Source organism: Anomalospiza imberbis, chromosome 1 (genome assembly GCF_031753505.1).
Source record: "Anomalospiza imberbis isolate Cuckoo-Finch-1a 21T00152 chromosome 1, ASM3175350v1, whole genome shotgun sequence".
Taxonomy (NCBI): Eukaryota; Metazoa; Chordata; class Aves; order Passeriformes; family Viduidae; genus Anomalospiza; species Anomalospiza imberbis.
In genome coordinates, this window is record NC_089681.1 from 36115912 (window position 1) to 36136313 (window position 20402).

General features: G+C 38.3%; 1 long non-coding RNA gene across 2 annotated transcripts in view; it reads right to left on the reverse strand.

The window, feature by feature from the left end:
* Positions 1-19355, reverse strand: part of LOC137477476 (uncharacterized) — a 37112-nt gene extending 17757 nt beyond the window's left edge. Inside the window, exons 1-2 of one of the 2 annotated variants that reach the window (XR_011001029.1) lie at positions 19137-19355; positions 18442-18591 (exon numbers count right to left, since the gene is read on the reverse strand). This is a non-coding gene — a long non-coding RNA (uncharacterized lncRNA). Of the gene's footprint in view, positions 1-18441; positions 18592-18707; positions 18992-19136 lie in introns of those variants that run through there. The other variant, XR_011001035.1, reaches the window with a different exon arrangement.
* Positions 19356-20402: the final 1047 nt, after the last annotated feature.

Below are 20402 nucleotides of genomic sequence, written 5' to 3' on the forward strand. Positions count from 1 at the left end.
AGAGATAGTTACAGCCCATGATATATTTATAGATTTTTATGGGACATTGGGATAAAAATCATGAGCAAAAAGGAAATTAAGGATGAAAGAAATATTTTGCTATCACTATGACATAATTACTGTGTATGAGGAAGCAAGACACATTGTCCCACAATATTTTTCTAAATACCAAGGAGCTCATAGAAACACTCTGCTTTCCTCTGCACTTGTGATAAAATATTTTGCATTTTCAAAGTCAGAAACAAAGAAATATCTTTATAAAATTACTGAAGTGCGCAAAGGAAAATTTTTTTGGTCTCTGTAAGTCATGAGCAGCATGACAAGAAACCAATAAAAAGTATATATAATGATACATAATGCAAAACCAAGCTAAAAATGTTACCACTTCCTACAAATCTTGCTACAACTATTATTTTGCTTTGGCTTAGGAAATATACAGATCAGTTATCTGATTTTCCTTCAGAATGCATTGATTTCTCTTAAAGATGTCTTCCAAAAGATGCAAAATCTTTCCAGCCAGTCACGCTTCAAAAACTCTTATTTAAAGCTGTAATTTCAGTTGTACTGTTAGTCAGCCTTGTCTTCCAGAAAAAGTTCAAATTTCAAACAAGTCCACTTGCTTACTTACTTACTTGAAGGGAAAAGAGGCTAAGGAGAAGTAAACATATTCTTGTCCTTAACCAAGGAGAAGAAAGCTAACATCTAATTGGTCACAAATTGCTGGATCCGTTTATTTGCCTGATAATGGTCTTTATAATCAGTTTTGGCTCTAGAATAAAGGACAAAAAAAAAAAAACCCAGATAATAAGGATTTCTTTGTGACAAAAATCCTTACTTGTGACAAAAGATTCATACATCTTTCATTTTATTGGTGTTTGTTTTGTTTCCATTCTCTTTATCTTCTGGCTTACCTTGTCTGGAAAAAGTCAGCAACTTCAAAAAAAAAAACCTAGGGACAGCTGCACTTCCCAAGAAAGTGAAGTACCAGCCCAGGACATATTATAATAAGAATCCTTCCCCTTGTGCTTCCTAGACAGCAGGAATTGTAGGAAGCTAATTTTTACTCCTTTCCTCATTATCTTCAAGTTTCATTGATATTTCAAGCTCTTAGAATTAAAAGCAGCATTCTAATGATTGTTCTACCTAATAGCTGAAAAAAAAGTTCCCATATGGGCTGTCAGTCCAGAAGGCATTTATTTTGCTCTCTGAGGCAAGGAGCTCCTACTGATTCCACTGATAACGTAGGAAGGAATTTCTTGTAGAACAATTTGGAATACCCATTTGTTTTGCAAGGAAAAACAACTCGATGATCTCAAAGGTCTCTTCCAGCCTAGTTTATTCTGTGATTATTGTGTGAAAACTTTGCAAATTCTATGCCTCCTAAAAGTTTTTAAGCATACTTCATGTAGAATTATATAGTTATTGCTCTGTGCAGGTACACGACCCAGTTCTACATGTTAGGCACAATTTGACACAAACTTCATGCTCAACCTTCATCACAGGTCTTAGCCAAATTACTTCCAGTTATGTAAGTACACTCAAAGTCAATGGGAATGCTTAAAAAAATCAAGAAAGTGAAAAAATGTCCTTGTACTGCCATAAAAATTTGTAAGACTGCAGAAATAAACCAGAGCTGTAAACCTAACTCTTTTGCTGGCTTTTGGCACATTCATTATTTAACAGGGCTTTGAAACAAAAGCTTCTATTCCTGTTTAAACAATTAAATAGTTTTGAAACTTTTTCAGCTTCCTTATACAATCTAGGCTTCTCAGCTGCTTGTCTGAGGCCTATAAGCTATTTTAAGAGCCTAATTCACTTAGAGTATTCTATGTGTTAGCAGAATGATGCATATTACATTTGGAATTAATTCTGACCTGGAAAAATAGTAAGAAGAAGTCTCTCATGAAAAAGAGAATAATTGTAATATCTTAAAGAAGGACATAAGGCTCTTTCGCAAGATTTTTAACTTCTGAACTAAAAATACAGTTACACTTTTGTCCCATTTTTACCCTCAAATGACACTGAAAGATTTTTATTAATAAAAAGTAAGAGATTACTCAGACATAATATCACAGAGCTGTTATTTAAGAATTAACCATTTATTAAACAATACATTCCCTTTCAATGCTACATATGTACATAATTAATTTATACAGGGATTTACCTGAAAAGAATAGTCTTTGAAGATAAGTATTTTTTAATTGATGGTACTTTTAAAGGGATGTAACATTTGAAATTAAATTACATTAAATGCTTTTTTGTTTACTCTGCATTAAACCCTATTTTATTTATTGTCATCTTCCCAGCATGGTCTCATCATGGTTGAAGAGGGCTGCTAATGCTATTTATATTATGCTGCACTGTCCTCTAATTGACCTTGTTTGTGCAACGGAATGGCTGCTTTTCTCAAGCTGCCAGCTCTTTATTGCTGCATTTTGACCATGCACTAGTGGCTCTTTGTGCTGCTTTTGAGTTCAAGAATCAATACTGCATTCCCCACAGCCAATAAAGGAAGCTGACAGCATGAATTAACTGAGTGTAGCCAGTTGCATGGAGGGCCATTGTCTTTAAGGAAAATCCGGATGATTACAAGCCTCCATTGCTTAGTGGAGATTTTAATGCAAAGCGCGAGGTTGCTGTAATTTAATTTTGGCCTGCTGCTCTGACACACTCCTCTTTTCTATTGCTTCATGGAGTCCAAGCTATTAATGGCTGCAGACCAAAACACACAGGGAGACAAAGGCAAATAGTCACAGTCACACAGTAACAGCAGTTACTTCTGATTTAACAGCAATTTTTCATTTGCATTTAGTGGAATTGACAGTAACTCTTTTTTTTTCCTTCTCAGACTTTTCCGTGTTGAATTCATACATGTAAAATAAGCCAAATGGAAGCAAAACATTCAAACAACAGAACCACAATGTGGTGGCATGTCTTGAACTGACACCTAATGGAAGTTTGCACATGGGGCAAAACTGGAAATGTATGCAATGCCCCGGGCTCTCTCCCCTCTAGTCTTACTGAATCATCTAGTAAGGGATGCTGCTTAGCCACAGCTGCTGCAAAGTGTTGCAAAGAAGTATGCACAAAAAAAGCATGGTAAGGAAATGTAAAGTTAACAGTAGGAGCTCTGCTGCTAAGAGCAGAAATGAAATCACTTTTTATTTTAAAAAGAGTAATGGCTTTTATTCAAAATGCTTTGATATTGAAAACTGTAGTTCCTTATGACAGATAGTATTGTTGATTCAAATGGATTCAAGCTCAGTTATTCAAAAGGACATGTGTTATGTACAAACCATTTAACTCAAGCTTTTAACTTGTTTTCTCTGTTGACAGTAGTATGAGAGATTGTCTGAGAGGTAATCTTTCTAAAGCAATGCCTGAAAAGTTTTATCCATTTACAACTTCTATAAAAAAATCCAAAGCTCTTGATTCCTACTGCCTGTTTACCTGCCAGATAAATGTTTCAGGAATTTACCTGAAATAAAAAGTTGATGCTAAGCTTAATTTAAAGGATATTTCTTCTAGACCGTGGGTCATGGAAAAAACCACAATGCTTTTATCTCTTCTGCCATTGGCCATCTTGGCCATCAAAGAATTATTAATCACCTTTTTCCTCTACAGACAGTGTACAGTAAGGAAACATTTCAGAAGGATGAACCACCCTGCCCCAAAGTAGCAGTCAGAGACAACTGATGGACTATGATCAGGAAATATCTATTAGCTAGGTTAACTTTTAGGATGGCAAAGCAGGGTGAGTTAAACCCCAGATTAGCTTTTTTTAAATTATGCAGTGCAATAAAGGGAGTGAAGGAAAATATTAGTCAAGAGCTTGACTAGGTATTTCATTATTCTTACTGACACTTCTTCAAAGGTGTGTGAACAGAACTACACTCAAATTATGGAGGGGTGCATAAGAGGTGTTGTGTAGCAGTGCGTTTCGAGTTGGGGCTTACAAAAGGCATATTTCCTGCCAAAATGCAAAACCCCAGGGGACTTACTCCATCAGTAAAGCCAAGAAATGAGAACTTAAAACTACCCTGAAAAGAAGTTATTCTCTTCATCCTGGAGATGGGAGCTAAGAGTTATCTTACATTTTAGGAGATACTCATGAATGCTCAGGGTAATTTTCCCTGAAACCTCATATTTAAGGATCTTTTACTAACTACTCTTTAACTGTTCCATGACCTTCTCATCTTGCAGTCATGTGCCACAGCTCTTCCTCTCTGAAAATACTCATAATTTTACCTTTCAAGAAATCCTTCTTGATAGACCATATTTTGCACATATTCACAGAGCAAGGCATAAATAATCCTAAATTTTTTTCCTAATGTGGAAAGTTTAAAAATTACCAACGCTGACCTCATTTTTTTCCACTGTATAAACATCTTATATAACCTATAATAGAGATGAAAAACTAATTAAAAAAAAAGCCAAAAAAACACCCAAGGTAAAAGTAATTTGAATGACCCACAAGTGATCATTATCCCTTGTACTGCAAAATGATGAAACTGAAAATCAATGGATCTATGAAAGAAAGGATCGATAGATACAAGGAAACGAGGAATAGTTAAGCACTGTAAGGGAAAGTACCAAGGGGACAATAAATATAATCTAGGCAGACAAGCTGACTCATGGGGAGGAACTCAATTCTGTATGTAACATGGGCTTGACCCGGCTCCAGCCAGCAATAATTAAAATAATATGACTGACACCAGAAAGATCAGATGTGGACCCTAAATGAGTTTTTAAATACTTTGTTGCTTACTGAGAAGGCATGTTGAACTACTAGCCAAGTTCAGCACTAAGGTACCCAAATATATCTCCCCTAGACTAGAAAAACAAAGCTACTTGTATTTATTATTGAATGGCAGAACATGGCACCAAGCTGTTGAAAAATATCATCAGTCACAAATTATCAAAAGTTACCCCTATTCACAGAAGATTATTTTCCCAGGCTAACCTATTAATAAACTTGAAAATATATTTCAGACCTTGTAAAAATGTTGACAGCTAGGAAGTTTGGAATCATTAGCAAGACCCATTTTTCAGGTAGAAACAAGGGCAGAGCACATCTAAATTAACTTTGAAAACAATAGATTGTTAGTATTAAAACCATAAAATTATATTGAACTAAGGTAAACTGAATTTGCATTCTTCAGTTCAAAAGAACAGCAGCTTTGATACCACTGTGGTGTATTTACAGTACATACACATGTTCCTGGGAATAAATGTTTATTAAAATTTTACTTCTCTCTTCTTTTTTTTTTTTGTTGTGTGCTTTTTCCCACAGTCAGATATTCAGTAGTGAAAATATTCCAAGTGTACTTTATGTATAAAAATACTGTTGAGATTTCAAAGGGGAAAATGAATATAGAATTTGGCAAAACAGCAATTTTATAAATGCCAGTAGTCATCACTAAATTCTGTACATTTAACAGTTCAGTCATTTCTCTTTCTGCCACTAATGAGAATTGAATCAATTACTATGTTTGCATGCATCACAGAATATACAGTAACTCAAGCAATGTTCATTTTTAAATCAGAAGCAAATTAAAACCTATGTTTTGCAGATGTGTTTATTTGTTACTTCTTGAAACCTTTGAAGTTAATTTTAGCTAATGAGGCTAAAAAGGTATTGCTCCTACTATTGCTTTAACCTTTTTACCTATCTCACAAATGTTGATTTTGCTTAGTATTCTAAATACAGTACAAATAGGCAGAAACAGGTCCCACCACAGATGCTGTGCCATTTCAGTGAGTACAAATACTACTTACTAGAAAGCTGGAAAAGAATATTGGTACAAAATTACTACACAATCACAAAACTTTTAAATTGCCAAGAGTAGCAAGGACCCTTGTCTATCCCTCAGAACTACATAATTTGTCTAATTTTTGAGAATCAATGCAGCTTATTATTTTGAAACCTGAAGGGAGTGTGGCGAGGATGATATGAGTGAAGGGGATCCTTCCCTCAATAAGAGACTGCCTAGAAAAAATATTTTAGATGTTTTGATTAAGATTTTAGGTGTCTATCTTCAGAGCCTAGCAACTGAAATATTTTATCTGACTTAGTTCTCATAACTACTTTCATATTAAATTTTTATTATAATTATCAATAATAATAATAATAATAATAATAATAATAATAATAATGGTGTTGGAATCTTCTCCCAAGCAAAAGCTTAGGCTTTATCCCTATCAATACATAGATAAAAGTGATTTCTTATTTAATGACTTCTCTGTCAAGGTAGATGAGAAGCACATGTCATGCATATCAAGTGGTCTATTTTCTTAAAATAATTTACAGGCTGTATAAAAAGGTTACCCACTTCACTTGCTACCAAAATGGATATGCAAGGTAGCCATATGGTGTGAGTAATACTTTTAGAACAGGTTTTAGGAAGGGGAAAGAAGAATATCTTACCTAGGAAAAGAGAGTATGATCAACTCATTTAGAATTTGGAGAGCATATTAGGGTTAACACCTCTAATGATAACTGCCACTTGAGCTTTCATAATCAAATGCTTCAATTTGAGGTGTCATCTGAAAGGCAGATCACATAGAGAATAGTCTGAAACTCTTTAATTGCCTGGTATAACAATACACATTTTTAAGTAAGTGAATGCATTACAGCTTTGACTTTTGTTCTGATCATTTTGTGTTACAAATAGAAGCACGCCCATCGTTCTTCTCATTGGTTAGAAATTTTAATGTTGGTGCATAGGATATTCACTCTGCATAATTCCTTTTACTTGTAATAGGAAATGCCTGATTATGCCTTTTACTCTGAGGAGAGAACTGAAGCCATTGTCCTTGGAAAGACTGCCTTTGCTTTGGGTAAAAAACTGTGTCAGTGTGAACTGGTGTTCATGTCCTTTGCAAACTACAAAGCAAAATAATGTGTTGAAAAAAATGTATCTCAGTGACCAGTATCCACTTCTGACATTTTATGTTAATGAAATGTCTTGCACACAGCTCGTATTTACACCTCCGTGAGTTGCCACAAATGTGTTAACATCAGGAAAGTTACTCCAGCTTTACATCTGCAAAACTGAATTTGGCTCAATGTGGGGACACAGCTGGTGTTATGTAGCCTCTCATCAGAGGTTTTGGAGTCTGTACAGAAGCAATGTGTAAAAGCAAATGAAGAGGTAGGTGAGCAAAGGCTGTCCTTTTAAGACAGTGGCAAGTCGAGCAAGTTGACACTAATAGAAAAGCTCTAATACTAGTGCTGTTTGTTGACTTGTGCAGTGGAGACCCAACCACCTTTTTCTGACTGTTTCCCGTGTGCTAAATGAAGAAACTGCCACCTACTTCTTGAGATGGTGTGCGATTTAATTAATAGTGTTCTAAAGCACCACATGAATCTTATTGCTGCTGGAATTTGTCCACTGCATACATTTGGTATTTTGAATCAGCTACAAGTATCCTGTATCTATATTTCCAATATTAAAGGAAACATATTATTACAGAGAAGGTAGCAAGAAGTAACAGTTTGGGGAGTGTGTCACAGACTCTCATTGATTTATAGAGGTATCATGTGCTTTTCCATGGATTTAAAATTTCTTCCTTACACTGCTTGCATCCATACAATGATGCGAAGCCTATGGCTTTACTTTTAAACACTGGCACAAATGTCAGTCATGTAGGTTGCAAGTCACAGATGATATCCAGTTCTAGAAGAATGATGACATCAGCAAACCAAGGATTCCTTTTGGAGGAGCAGAGGAGGGCATAGGGGCAGGATGGCCCTGGCTGAATCTTACTCGGAGGAACTTTTCCAAAGGCAGTGCACAGGAAACTGTCTGAGGGAGCGTACAGTATTCAAAGTACTGGGGCCATCAAGGAGGGGACAGAAAATGTATAAGATCTTTTTATCTTGCAAACCAGAAAAATAAATGCCATGATAATCCCAATCCCAAAATAAAGGGATTTCTATCCCAAGTAGTTCCATTCAGATCAGACTACAACTTTGGAGAGATGGAAAGGTAGAACTAAACTGGTGCCTGTGCTTGGCCAACCAGCCTGAAGAGAGACACACACTGCAAGACTATATGGTTTTGCTTGTGCTAATCAAAAAACAAAAACTTAATTTCTTCAACAAATTTTCCATTGTAAAAACGAAACCAATGCTTCTATTAAATGATTAGCTTTCCAGGCAACAGATAAAATCTGTAATCCAAAAAGCTGATATTAATAATGTGTAGTGGCTTTTTTTGCCTTGTCTGGTCTTCCAGAAATTATTTTTCGCATTTTAAAGGAGCCTATTGCCCTTAATGATTTTGGTTTGCATTAGATCATGTAGTATTGATTTTAATTTTTTCCTCATGACTTTGAGCCAAATTCTGTAATCTTGCCTTTTTTATTAAACACTTGTGAACATCCCTCTTGAGCTAAAACATCATGTGGTCATTTGGTTTCTGAAGTTTTTAATAATGCATTTTAAGCACAGAATTTGTTTGACTGAAGAATTCTTTTGTGCCACCATTTTGTTATTGCCTTTTGAAGGCAGAAAAAAACCCTATCAATATTTTATTGAATATAACAATCTGTGAGGTTTTTGTCTGTGAATATGCAAGGCAATGAACCAGAGTTGTCTGAGACAGACCAGTGTCAATGCTGTCAAAACCAATGCAGCACCTCCAAATACAGGCAGTGAAATGTAGAGCAGAAAGCTCACTCAGTTTTTTACTGAAGAGTGTGCAGCTTTCAGGCTTGCTGTAACCCCATGCTGCCTGCCAAGAGCACCTGGGAAAAAATGAAAGACATTTTCAAAAACAAAGCAAGTCTTTCTAAGAACATTTTGAAATAAGTTTCCATGATCTGCCAAAGCTGCAGAACAACAGTATAATCTACTAGACTGAAAAGCCCAGTGAAATATACTGATGAAATATTTTTGTGCTGTTACTTGGAAAAAAAAAGTGGAATTTTCAGGGTTTTTAAGACAAAGGTATAAAAAATCAGATTATGTTAAATATTGATTTAGAACCTTCATGTTCATCATTCAAATCTGAAAATGTGAACCCTCTCTTCTTTAACCAGAGTGTAAGTTAGTAATTCAGGCTGTAATTCTGATTCTATGTGTTCACATTATTGCATTATATTCAACAACAAAGAATAGATAGACTATTTACTCTGCATATACAATATACAATGCATTAACAACTCTCTGTCTTGAAAAGCTGATTATTTACAGCTTCAGTTCTTATTCATATGCTTAATTTTATAGACTTGAGTTGCACTTGTAAAAGAAATGCCTATCTCCATCTTTGACAGATAAAGGCCCAATTCTATGGGTAATAACAAGGTGAGTACTTAAGCAATAAAGGTAAGAGTTAAGAAAAGAGCAGGACTCTAACAGAAAGACATTGCAGCCACCGTAGGTGCATAATCAAGTGTTTTATAAAATCCTAAACCCATCAAACACATGAGATGAAGAATCTTAAGAAATCAACACAAGCCTATTGCTGCACAGTCTGTGATTTTACATGTTGTACCTGAATACCTGGTTGCACATCTGGATAAGAGAGAAGCAAGTGCAAGTTTCAAAAAGAAATCACATACCAGGGAGGATTGAAATTAACTATGACAGAAGAAAAATATGTAACAGTGATGCAGAACTGTAATTCATGCAACATGACCTAATTATTTTAAAGGAAATGCTAGGAGCATTTTAAAAGCCCGTGGAAACACAACTGTTAAAATTTAATGCTGGTGTTTGCATGTATCAGAATTTATGGAAATTTCAGTGAAATTTTCACTTCTCTTTCATCCAGGTCAACTCTTAAACAAGACTGTGACCTCAGTACGGTTATTCAACTTAATAAAAATTTTAAGTAAAATAAATAAGTAATGCCAAGTCATAGCTCATTTGCAGGACATCAATCATACATTTGTAACTTGTGGATTAAATAAGTACAAGGAAGAAAAAATAACTTGAGGCCCAGCAGAATTCAACATCTTATATTTGTTCTATTCATTTCTTTTGTGAACACATCATATTTTCTCAGCCTAACCCAGAAATGACCGAGTATCCATCCACAGGTGCAATACAATTCAGTAAGATATATTTTTCAGGGCCCTTTTTAATTTAACAATAAACAAGTAGAAACTGTCCAGCATATCACTTTTAGTAAAGTGCCCTCTCTGCAGAGATGTGCTTCATAGTTTGGCAAGATTCAACTCATCTGATACCAACAAGAAACTGGTATGAAGAGCCTGTTCACCATGCACTCTCTGACTTTTCTCTTCATGCTCTGCACAGACCTGCAGGCCCTCCCTGCTCTAGATAGGTGACAAATTTTACTGGCTGCAGTGGAAGAAGCAGCACATTGGAGGTATCACCCTATCTGCCCCTCAGCTACCTGTAAACTTCTTTTTGTGACCGTCGGAGAAAATATATTTGTTGCTAAAGTTATCACTAAGTTATGGGCAATGGGTCATGAACCAAATCTTGCTTTCATAGAAAAAACCTCTACAGACACCTGGATCATTCTGAAGCTGCTCCGGCTGGCATAGCAGTGGGATTTGACACTGCCTTGCCACTTGAATTTGTTGCATTGCACTGCGTAGTTTATTTAGTTATTATTTTGCACTGGGTGACTGGGATTTTGCAATGAGTAGTTTTTATACTGCATTAAGTGGTTTGTTTGTATCACATAGTTTGTTCTGCACACTTCTCCTCCTCCAAGGTCCAGTGGTGGTGGTCTTACCCCAAGTTACTTGCTCCCCTCACCCCTCCCATCAGTTGTATCCTATTGGTTAAGGCCCCTCTCCTCTGCCCCCCACCCTTGGGTTTAAAATCCCCCTCTTTTTTCCTCTGGAACACCCCTTTACTCCCTGGAGGTGTTCCACAATAAAGCTGTGGGACATTCGTCCCGAGAAGAAGAGCGCCTCACGTCTTTTACCTTTGTTCTTGCCGGCGAAGCCAGGGTCCAGAGCTAGCCAGGGGACCCCACAAAGGCTCTCGTAACAGCAGAACTTGAATGATTCCTACCCAGCAAACAGAGCTAGGAAAAGAAGTTGTCAGGGAGGGAAGGAGAGCCCACAGTATGCAAGGACATCACAATATGCAATTTTCCTATTGCCTGAATATTGAGATGGGATAAGGCTTGGAGGAGAGCTGCTTCGCATTTCAACTACTTCTGTGACATTTTGAGAGCTCTGTGTGGAACTGTTGACTGGATTTTATGCTCTGAGGTTGTTTGCATCCATCATCTATTACCTAGTAGCCATCTGAGATGACCATGTCTAGCACCACATGGTAAAAGGACACTGCGATGACCATTGACTCCACTGATGACACTCGAATGATCATGCCGTCCTCTCAACCTGAAGAGAGAATGCCCTTGCAGGATAGAAATGAATGTGACTCCTTGTGCCATGGCACTGAATAAAGTCAGTGACAAACCTTTGCTCTGCAAAGAGAGAGCAGATAATTAGGTAGTAAACATCATTGTGACTTTCTCCTGACCCAGAATAATCCAAACAATTCAGCTGAAGAAAATCTCTTCCCAAAATTGCAACACTAATGATATGAGCTAAATATTGACACATATATGTACAACTTGTCCCTCTGAATACCCAGCTGATGCCATTTTGGTTTTTGCCTTTTTTTCTTATACATTCTCTGTATTCTTTACACATGTATTTGTAGCTTATTGTATTATGGCTAGTTTTCCCAGTAATTTTCCATGCCCTTTCCCTAGGCAGAAAGACTAATATATCGGTAGGGCCCCTATCCTGTCTTGGTTCTCTCTGGCTAACAAGGTTGATAACAACTCTTCGAGGCACATTTTCATAAACAAAGTACAGATAGTACCAAGAGGGGGGTCAAGAGAAAGGGTGTGACCTGGTGGGGGGCAATTGCATCACCACTTGTCCTCCTAACTGGCGCTTTTTGTCAAACTGGTGCTTTATGATAATTTGCCAAACTTATAAAACTGTATTCACCCCTGTGGGAGTGGGTTTTTGCGGACATTCTTTCATAACTGCCCCTGAAGCTCTAATAAAGATCCACTTTTATATTACCTCCTGTATTAATATTATCTGGAAAGTGTGTGTGTTGTTTCATTTCTGGGTTGAAAAAGGCATCACAACCCTCCTCTGGCACAAAAAAAATGTGAATGTCATCCAAAGAGCAATGCCACACAAGACAACACCACAGGGTTGTATCTTCTCACAGGTGGGAAACTACTTTCAAATCTTCAAAGACAAGCTTTGCCCCCGTTTTAGTGAATTTGAATTTGGCCAATTAATTATAAATAAAATGGAAGAAATAAAAGGAACATGAGGACCCTTTAGCTTAGACCTTACAGTGGCATCCTTCGCTGAACTCACCTAGTAGCTGGCATTACTGCTGAAATGTACTGGCCTGTCTACTTCCACTCAATATCTGTGACAAAATCTTTCCATTATTCACCCTTAGGGCTGTATTTAACTAATGGAGAGAGTTTTAGTGCTCCTGACACTGACAGACAGATACCCATGGCTATAGTCAGTCTTGGTGTAGCAACTGTCCATGAATTCTGGCTCCAGTGTATGGGTCAGTTAGCACCAGCTTACAGATTTCTGAACTTTAGTTTATTTATTGAGGCCAAATTACTTCAGTAGGAGCTGCAGCTATTCAACACTTCTCAAATCAGGCAATTTTATTTAGAATCCTAGAGAAAGAAGTCAGTATCTGGGTTTAGGCAGGCATTTTGCTCTTGGCTCCATAGGCTTCTGCTAAACATACTTAGGTCTGACCTGTACCATGCCACAGTTGACTCAGTCTTTGGGATTTCTTGACTTAACATTGCCAGATTAAAGCTAATTTACACCAGTTGTGTGGTAAACATGTTTTACAAAGGGAACCAGATTCAATCCGTGGTGCACCAAGACAGTGCCTGCCATTTGCTGAATGCAATGTGCCATGCTGAGAGTGGCAGGGTTAAGCAGAGCATGAATGGTATGGAATTACAGCGTGTTGAATGTGTCTTCATTGCTTTGTCAATGAATCAGCTTTTGAGAGGAAATCTGTGGCCCACATTTCCCAAAGCATAATCAGTCTGGTATTTGCAGCTCTGGAAGAATTGTCGAGTTTAGCAATTTAGTCATGATTAATCCTGCAGGCAAATATACACAAAACAGAAGGATAAAATCACTTAGGTTGGAAAAGATGTTCAAGATCACTGAGTGCAACTGTTAACTTAGTGCTGCCAAGTCCACCACTAAGCCATGTCCCTAAGTATCACATCTACAGATCTCTTAAATATCTCCAGGGATGATGGCTTTGACACTTCCCTGGGAAGCCTGTTTCAATTTGTGGCAACCCTTTCAGTGAAGAAATTTTCCTCATATCTGAACTATCCCTCCCCTGGTGCAACCATTTCCTCTTGTCATTTCTTCCTACTTGGGAGAAGAGGCCTACCCCCACCTGGCCACAACCTCTGTTCAGGTAGCTGTAGTGAAGATAAGTTCTCCCTGAGCCTTCTTTTCTCCAGACTAAACAATTGCAGCTCCCTCAGCTGCTCCTCATGAGATTTGTGCTCCAGCCCCTCTCTAGATCCATCATCCTTCTCTGGACATGCTTCAGCACCCCAATGTCTTTCTCTCTAGTGAGAGGCCCAGAAGTGAACACAGGATTTGAGGTGCAGCCTCAGCACTGCCAAGTACAGGGCGACAATCACTGCCTGGTCCTACTGGCCACACTATTCCTGGTCCAAGTCAGGATGCCATGGGTCTTCTTGGTCCCCTAGGCACATGCTGACTCACTAGTCAGCCAGCACCCCCAGGGCCTTTTCCATTGGGAAGCTTTCCAGTGACTCTTGTTCAAACTTGTAGTTCTACCTGGGGTTGTTGAGACCCAAGTTCAGGGCCTGGCACTTGTTGCCTTGCTGGGTCTCATACAGCCTTGGTCCATCAATCCAGCCTGTCCAGATCCCTCTGCAGAGCCTTCCTGCCCTCCAGCAGATCAACACTCCCATCCAACTTTGTGTCATCTGCAAATTGATTGAGGGTGCACTCAATCTCATTGTCCTGATCATTGATAAAGATACTAAACAGAACTGGGCCCAAGACTGAGCCCAAGACTGGGGAACACCTGTCTGCCAACTGCAAGTAACTTCATGTAATCATTCTCTGGGCCCAGCCATCCAGCCACTCTTTACCCAGTGAAATTTTCATCCTTCCAAGCCATGAGCAGCCAGTTTCTCCAGCAGAGCTCTGGAAATCCATGTGAGGGGAAACTAGAATACAAAACACACATTCCAAACTGTTAACCTTCTTTCTCACTTCACTCCCGATGTTTTCTTGATTTTTATTTTTCTGATAAAACTGTGTTGCAGATAAGTCTCTGTCTTCTTATTATTGCTGTTACAATGTGAAAACAACATAGATAGATCATTTTTGTATGTTTTAACTGACCTAAAGATTCATTCATCTTTGTGGAAATTATTACATGCACTTATGTGCACACACACCTCAACTAGTTTAAAAATCATTCCAAATAAAATCTGGAGAGAAAGTACTTTCCTTCTAATACATTTAGAAACAGGCTCATTTTTCTTCCCAATTATAGCAACTACACAAAGAAGCAATAAGTCTCAGAAGATTTGTCACAAATCCTCCAAGCCCGTGACACCAGTTTCAAAGAAAACCATTGGTTCCCTTCAAAGCAGTAGTCTGCAGCTGCCTGATAAAAGGCCACAACCCAGTACAAGGTAATCATTAGGCAGACATTATTATTATTTTCCTAATTAGCCAAAAATCATTGGATTTCCTGTGGCTTCTTCCTGCTGAGCAATCATTTGATCTTGCTTATGTTGACAAACATACAAGTCACCAATTGTGCCTCAATTATCATTTGACAAGGACAATGTTTTCTTCTTCTTGTGTGAAGAAGAGAAGACTAAGAACAAGAAAACAGCCAAGAAGATTCAGAATATAACTGTCCTTTCTTTTCACTTCAACAGAACTGGTGACAAACCCCACCAAATGAACAAGACATGCAGAGAGCTATGAAGTCACTGTTCAGATCCTGGGGGGGGAGTGTTAATGCAAAATTCTACAGTGAGCCTCACGTAAAACAGACTGAAAATATTTCTGCTAGAAGTGAAATGTAGAGAACTCTGTGTTCCCAAAAAGAGACCCCACAGCATTCTCCCTGCAACACTGTCTGTCAAAGTGTGGCTAAATATAACAAAGAGCACTCAGGGCTGAAAAAAAATATTTTCTGAAATGTAAAGAGTGAGATAAATTTGTACAATTCAAATTCCCAAATTTAGTTTGAAAGGCATTTCAAAACTCAGCTCCCTAAATAGGGAGTATTTTTTTAAACTAAGCGCAGGAAAATCTGGCATAAGGATGTGTATATGTGGAAGTTTATTTATAGTTATTGCTAGTGATGGGTATGAAATATTTTTGGTCTAGATATTTCTCTTTCAGCAAGCTGGTCTTTAGGCTGCTCAGACAATATTTTAAAAAAACCACTAATGCAAAGTAGACTGTTATACCAGTTCCTGAATATAAAACCAAGCACTGTATTGTTTCTAAGAGAGGTCTAGCATGTTTCTCAAAATTTCTTCTTGGTTGTTGCATACTGCAGCTCTTTTACTTGGCAATTTAGCATATCACAGCATTTTTTTATAATTCATTTTATGAATTAATATTACCATCCCTCCAGGGAGGAAATAAATAATGGAATGCTGATATGGAGAGAAAATAATCACAGGAAGCATGTAGGAATAAAAAAAAAACATTTTAAAAGGTATAAAATTGTTATTTTTTTGGTATGGATAATTTAGAGGCAGACAGACAAGTATGTTGCTCAGTTTCTATACATGACTTAAAATAGGTAAAGCAAGCTGCTGAATTTTTGGTATTAACATCTGTGTCATCAAGAAAGCTTCTATGCCAACCTTTAACATCTTTATATTAAAGAGTTTTCATTAGCAAAAAAAAAAAAAGTAAAAACAAGAACAGGCAGGGATGTGTGTGAAAAATAATGCATTCTACCACTTTTATAGAAAAGGACAAATATTTCATTATTAAGGATAGTGCAAAAAAAGAAAAACAGATTGAAGTGCATCTTCACTATTTGCTTAAACATATCTTTTTTTCTAGGGAGATAATAGTGATTGCCTTACTCTTTTATTTACAGGCAGTTTAAATTGCCTCTCAAAATACAGTTTATAGGTTGAATGATCTCAGATACTTTGTGAAATTACGGATGTGTTATTTTTATTGAGGCTTACATATCCTGCAGCAACAGCCCCGCCATCTCTTTGCAGCTTGCTGTACTATTGCTAATAATTTAGAAACAGACATGCCAGTTTTAATTTTAAAGAGGCTATATTTTTTTCCTCTGCTTTAATAAATCAATCCTGTACTGCAATTTTGGCACTCCTTTAAATAGGTCAGAAAAAAGTATGTCCTTAATTCACCTCATGCAGCCTGATTGCTGATCACCAATAACTTGATTAGCTGTACCACAAGAAATTATTTGGTTCAATAGATGTAAACATGACCAACTACATCCAAAGCATCAAAGTCAAGAGGATTCTTCCTTCTCCCTAAATTCCCTGGAGCCAGAACAGCCTGTCGGGAAACTGTGCTCCCATCTCAGGACATCCTGTCCCCTCTGCCTTCAGCAAATTATTTTTCACAAGAAAGGATCTGGGGCTGAAATTTTTAAAGGAGCTATGACTACAATCTGACTTTAAGTACAAATACAGAAGTCATTGCCAAACAGAATATTTAGGGCTCTGACTAAGCAAACTCTGGAGGAATCACAGCCACTGAGCCCAGCAAACCACCTGCACTGCCAAGATTTCCTCTTTGACTGTTTGAGATAGTGGGCACTTATAAAGAATTTGGCATTTGCAAGAACATTCCTAATAATGCTCAGGCATTCAATTCAGGGATGTAAGGATATTTTTTTCCTCCAAAATGCATTTGATCAAAGAATGTTTTAAACAAAAAAGTGAGGAAGGCTCACTCTGTATCTTCGTTGTTTTCCTTTCTCAGGCAAAACCTGGCTTGCAGAAGTGATGACATTTAATCCCAGCTTCTCCACTAAGCACGTGTGATAAAGCAGAGCCCAATGAAACATGCAGACATTATATAGGAATATTTATAGGTGGACTGGCTTGGTTTACTCTATCCATCCTTCACATCTGCACATTTACTTCTTGTACAGTGGGCTGCACTGACAAGCCTTGATAAAGCACTTAAGGCCAGTCCTGGTACAGCTGATCACAGAAACCTAACTTCAGCTCTGCATAGAGGAGTCTGTATGTTCACTTAATTTTTAAATTTTCCCAGGCAAGTATTTGGTTTGGAATGGTTTTCTATGCTCACCCAAGGCAAAGAAAGAGTATTTTGGGATGGAGCTGAACATCAATAGTTGAGCAGTGAATGACAGACATTAAGCACTCACCATGACATCAGAGAACAAAAAATCCATAATTGCTTCAGTTTAATAAATATATGCCAAAATTAGTTTAAGAAAATAACAGTGTGGTTATAAAAATTTGCTATCTAATTTTTGGAATAAATTATTAATTTCAGATTATTATCCCAGGTGAGAGCAGAGATAGAGATTTTTGTTTGTTAAAAGGAAAAAAAAAGTCAAAGAAAAACGCATATAAATAAGTATAAGATATAAATAACTTTTCTGACTCAAACAAAACTAAAACCTTATATGCTGTGCCGTATCAAAAGATTATTCATTTTTATTTTCTTCCTGGCACTGCCACAATTTCATTGTTACAAAGATAAAATGATGACAAAATGATTGTATGTAAGGAGTAAGGTTCAGGAAAATGCACTTGAATCTCCTTCTGGTTTTGATTTTGCTGTGAAATTCCACATTTCTCACTTTTGTTCTTGTTTTAGAACCTTACTGACTTTTTAAAGATTTCCTATCACTTCATGCATAGAAACTTTGACCAAGGTAGTTCAGAATGTGAAGAACACCAAGTTCCTAAAACAACAGAATTATACATCTTAAATATGGTTGAGTTTAAGAATGCCAGAAGGACATGAAAGCTCTGTTTCTATCTTGCCTGACAAAGAATAAAATTGATAGCTTGGATAAATGCAGCATAGCCACAAAGGATGATCAGAATAAATCTATAATGGGCTGAAATTCAGTGAGAGTAATAAAGGGGTCACAGTGGTTTGAAGGAAATGAGAAATAACTTGAATTTTTTTTTAAATCTAGAATGCTCTTTTTTTAAAAAAAGATGTATGTTTACTCTTGTATCACTTTATCTGATATTACTAGAGCTGTTACACTATCCTTCCTAACATTGCAATGACACATATTACAAGTATTTCATTGCAAACAAAAGAAAATTATTTTATATATTTATCCTCATTTCCAAGAACAGTCTACATAGAAATAGAGGAATTAAAGGAATGGCAGATGATCCTATCAAAAGACATGGTATTTACGATAGGTGGATTTTTATTCTCCACATACATTTTTTTCCCACCCACAATGAGGGCACAGGATATCTGGATGTCTCTGAGCTTGGAGTGCCACATTTACTTCCTGAAGCAGGGTAGAATTGTTGTCAGGGCCCTTGGCAGCCAGTCAGCCCCCTGCAACAAGAGTTCAGCATCAAAACTGCAGCTGTCAAAACCCCAAAAAATCTCTGCCCTGCACCCCAAGGCAATTTTGTTGAGCCTAATTTCCCACACACACACATATCCCTGACATGTAACAGGGGCACATCCATGGGAACCTCAGCTTGTGAGCACCTTCCTCTTCCCCAGGGCCCTGCCTGCACATCATGGGCATGTCATGGGCATTATGGCATCCCTGGTTATCCTCACTGGGCCTGATCCATACCCCAACCCACAGACCAACCACCCTGTCCCGGCCTCAGCCCATCCCCAGGGAGATGCCCAGGGCTGGGCTTCCCTGGTGCCTTCCAGTTTTCCTGCTCCTGACTGGAATGATATGGGATGGGCTGCCAGGGCCTGCCATGCCACCCCAGAGACCCCCAGAGTGCTCCCCAGGAAGACCACAGTGCCCAGAGTGCCCCAGAACACTTGCTTTGTAGTAAATTTGAGGGGTGTGATTCACAGTGAGGGTTTCAAGGGAGGTGATTCTCCCCATCTACTCTGCTTTGGTGACACCCCACCTGGAGAGCTGCATCCAGCTCTGGAGGGATCTCAAACATAAGAGGGATGTGGACCCATTGGAATGAGTCCAGAGGAAGGCCCCAATGATGATCAGATGTCTGGAGCACCTCACCTTCGAGGGAGGGCTCAGAGAGTTGGGGTCTCAGTATGGAAAGGAGAAGGCGCTGGGGAGACCATATAGCATCTCTCCAGTACCAAAAGAGGCTACAAGAGACCTGGAGAGGGACTGTTTACAAGGCATGCAGTGATAGGTGAAAGGGCAATGACTTTGAACTGAAGGACGATAGATTTGGGTTATGTATTAGGAAGAAATTTTTCCCTGTGAGGGTGGTGAAATATTGGAAAAAGTTTCCCAGAGAGGCTGATGGTGTCCCACCCCCTTTAGCGTTTAAGGCCAGGTTGGATGGGGCCTTGACAAACCTGGTCTAGTGGAAAGTGTCCTTGCCCATGGTGGGGGTTTAGAACTAGATAAATTTTAAGGTCACTTCCAACCCAAAATGGTCTATGATTCTATGAAATGTCAGCTGAAGACACAGCCAGGAGCCAGGATGTGCATGTAATGGAAACCCCAACACTGCCAATGCTGTTGGCAGCAAGGCCTGCAAGCGCCTACAACATGAAATGTACTTTTCACTGGGTTGGATATGGGACTTTCTGTCAGCTCAGACAGAGACTAACTATCCTCTCTTTCCATTTTGAAGACAGACAACACAGACAAGTCCTTTTGGTGGTCTGCCCCCCTTTCCCAGGCTCTCTTCCAGTACAGTGCTGTACTCTGATGGCTCACTTCTGCCATCAAACTGTGCATGGGAGAGACAGAGCAGACCCTGAACCCAGGCAGCAAGGGCAGGCAGCCACCAGACTCCTTCCTTCACTCAGCAGCACCTGAGCCGCCCAAGCCAGGTCTGGGACCAAACATGCACCAGTTCTGCACGACTGAGACAGCAGAGCAGTGTAAATCCCAGTGAATGTGTTGTGCTTGTGCAATCACACATTACAAGAACACCTGCAGCAAGACAGAGTATCAGAATACCAGTGCTCACTGCCTGCTTATAGTCTCTTTTTAAATAAGTCCCTGTGCTCATACTATGCAATGTATTTAGACAGGAAAAAAGTGGTTGTCAGAGGCAACAGTTTACTACCTTGTAGAAAAACCATGAGTTGGACAAAATACAATTAATCTCTTTTCTGTTGTGTTTTCTCTGCTGATTTTTCAACAGAAGTCCAGGATTAGTTTAACAGACATGTGAGATATTGCCCATTAC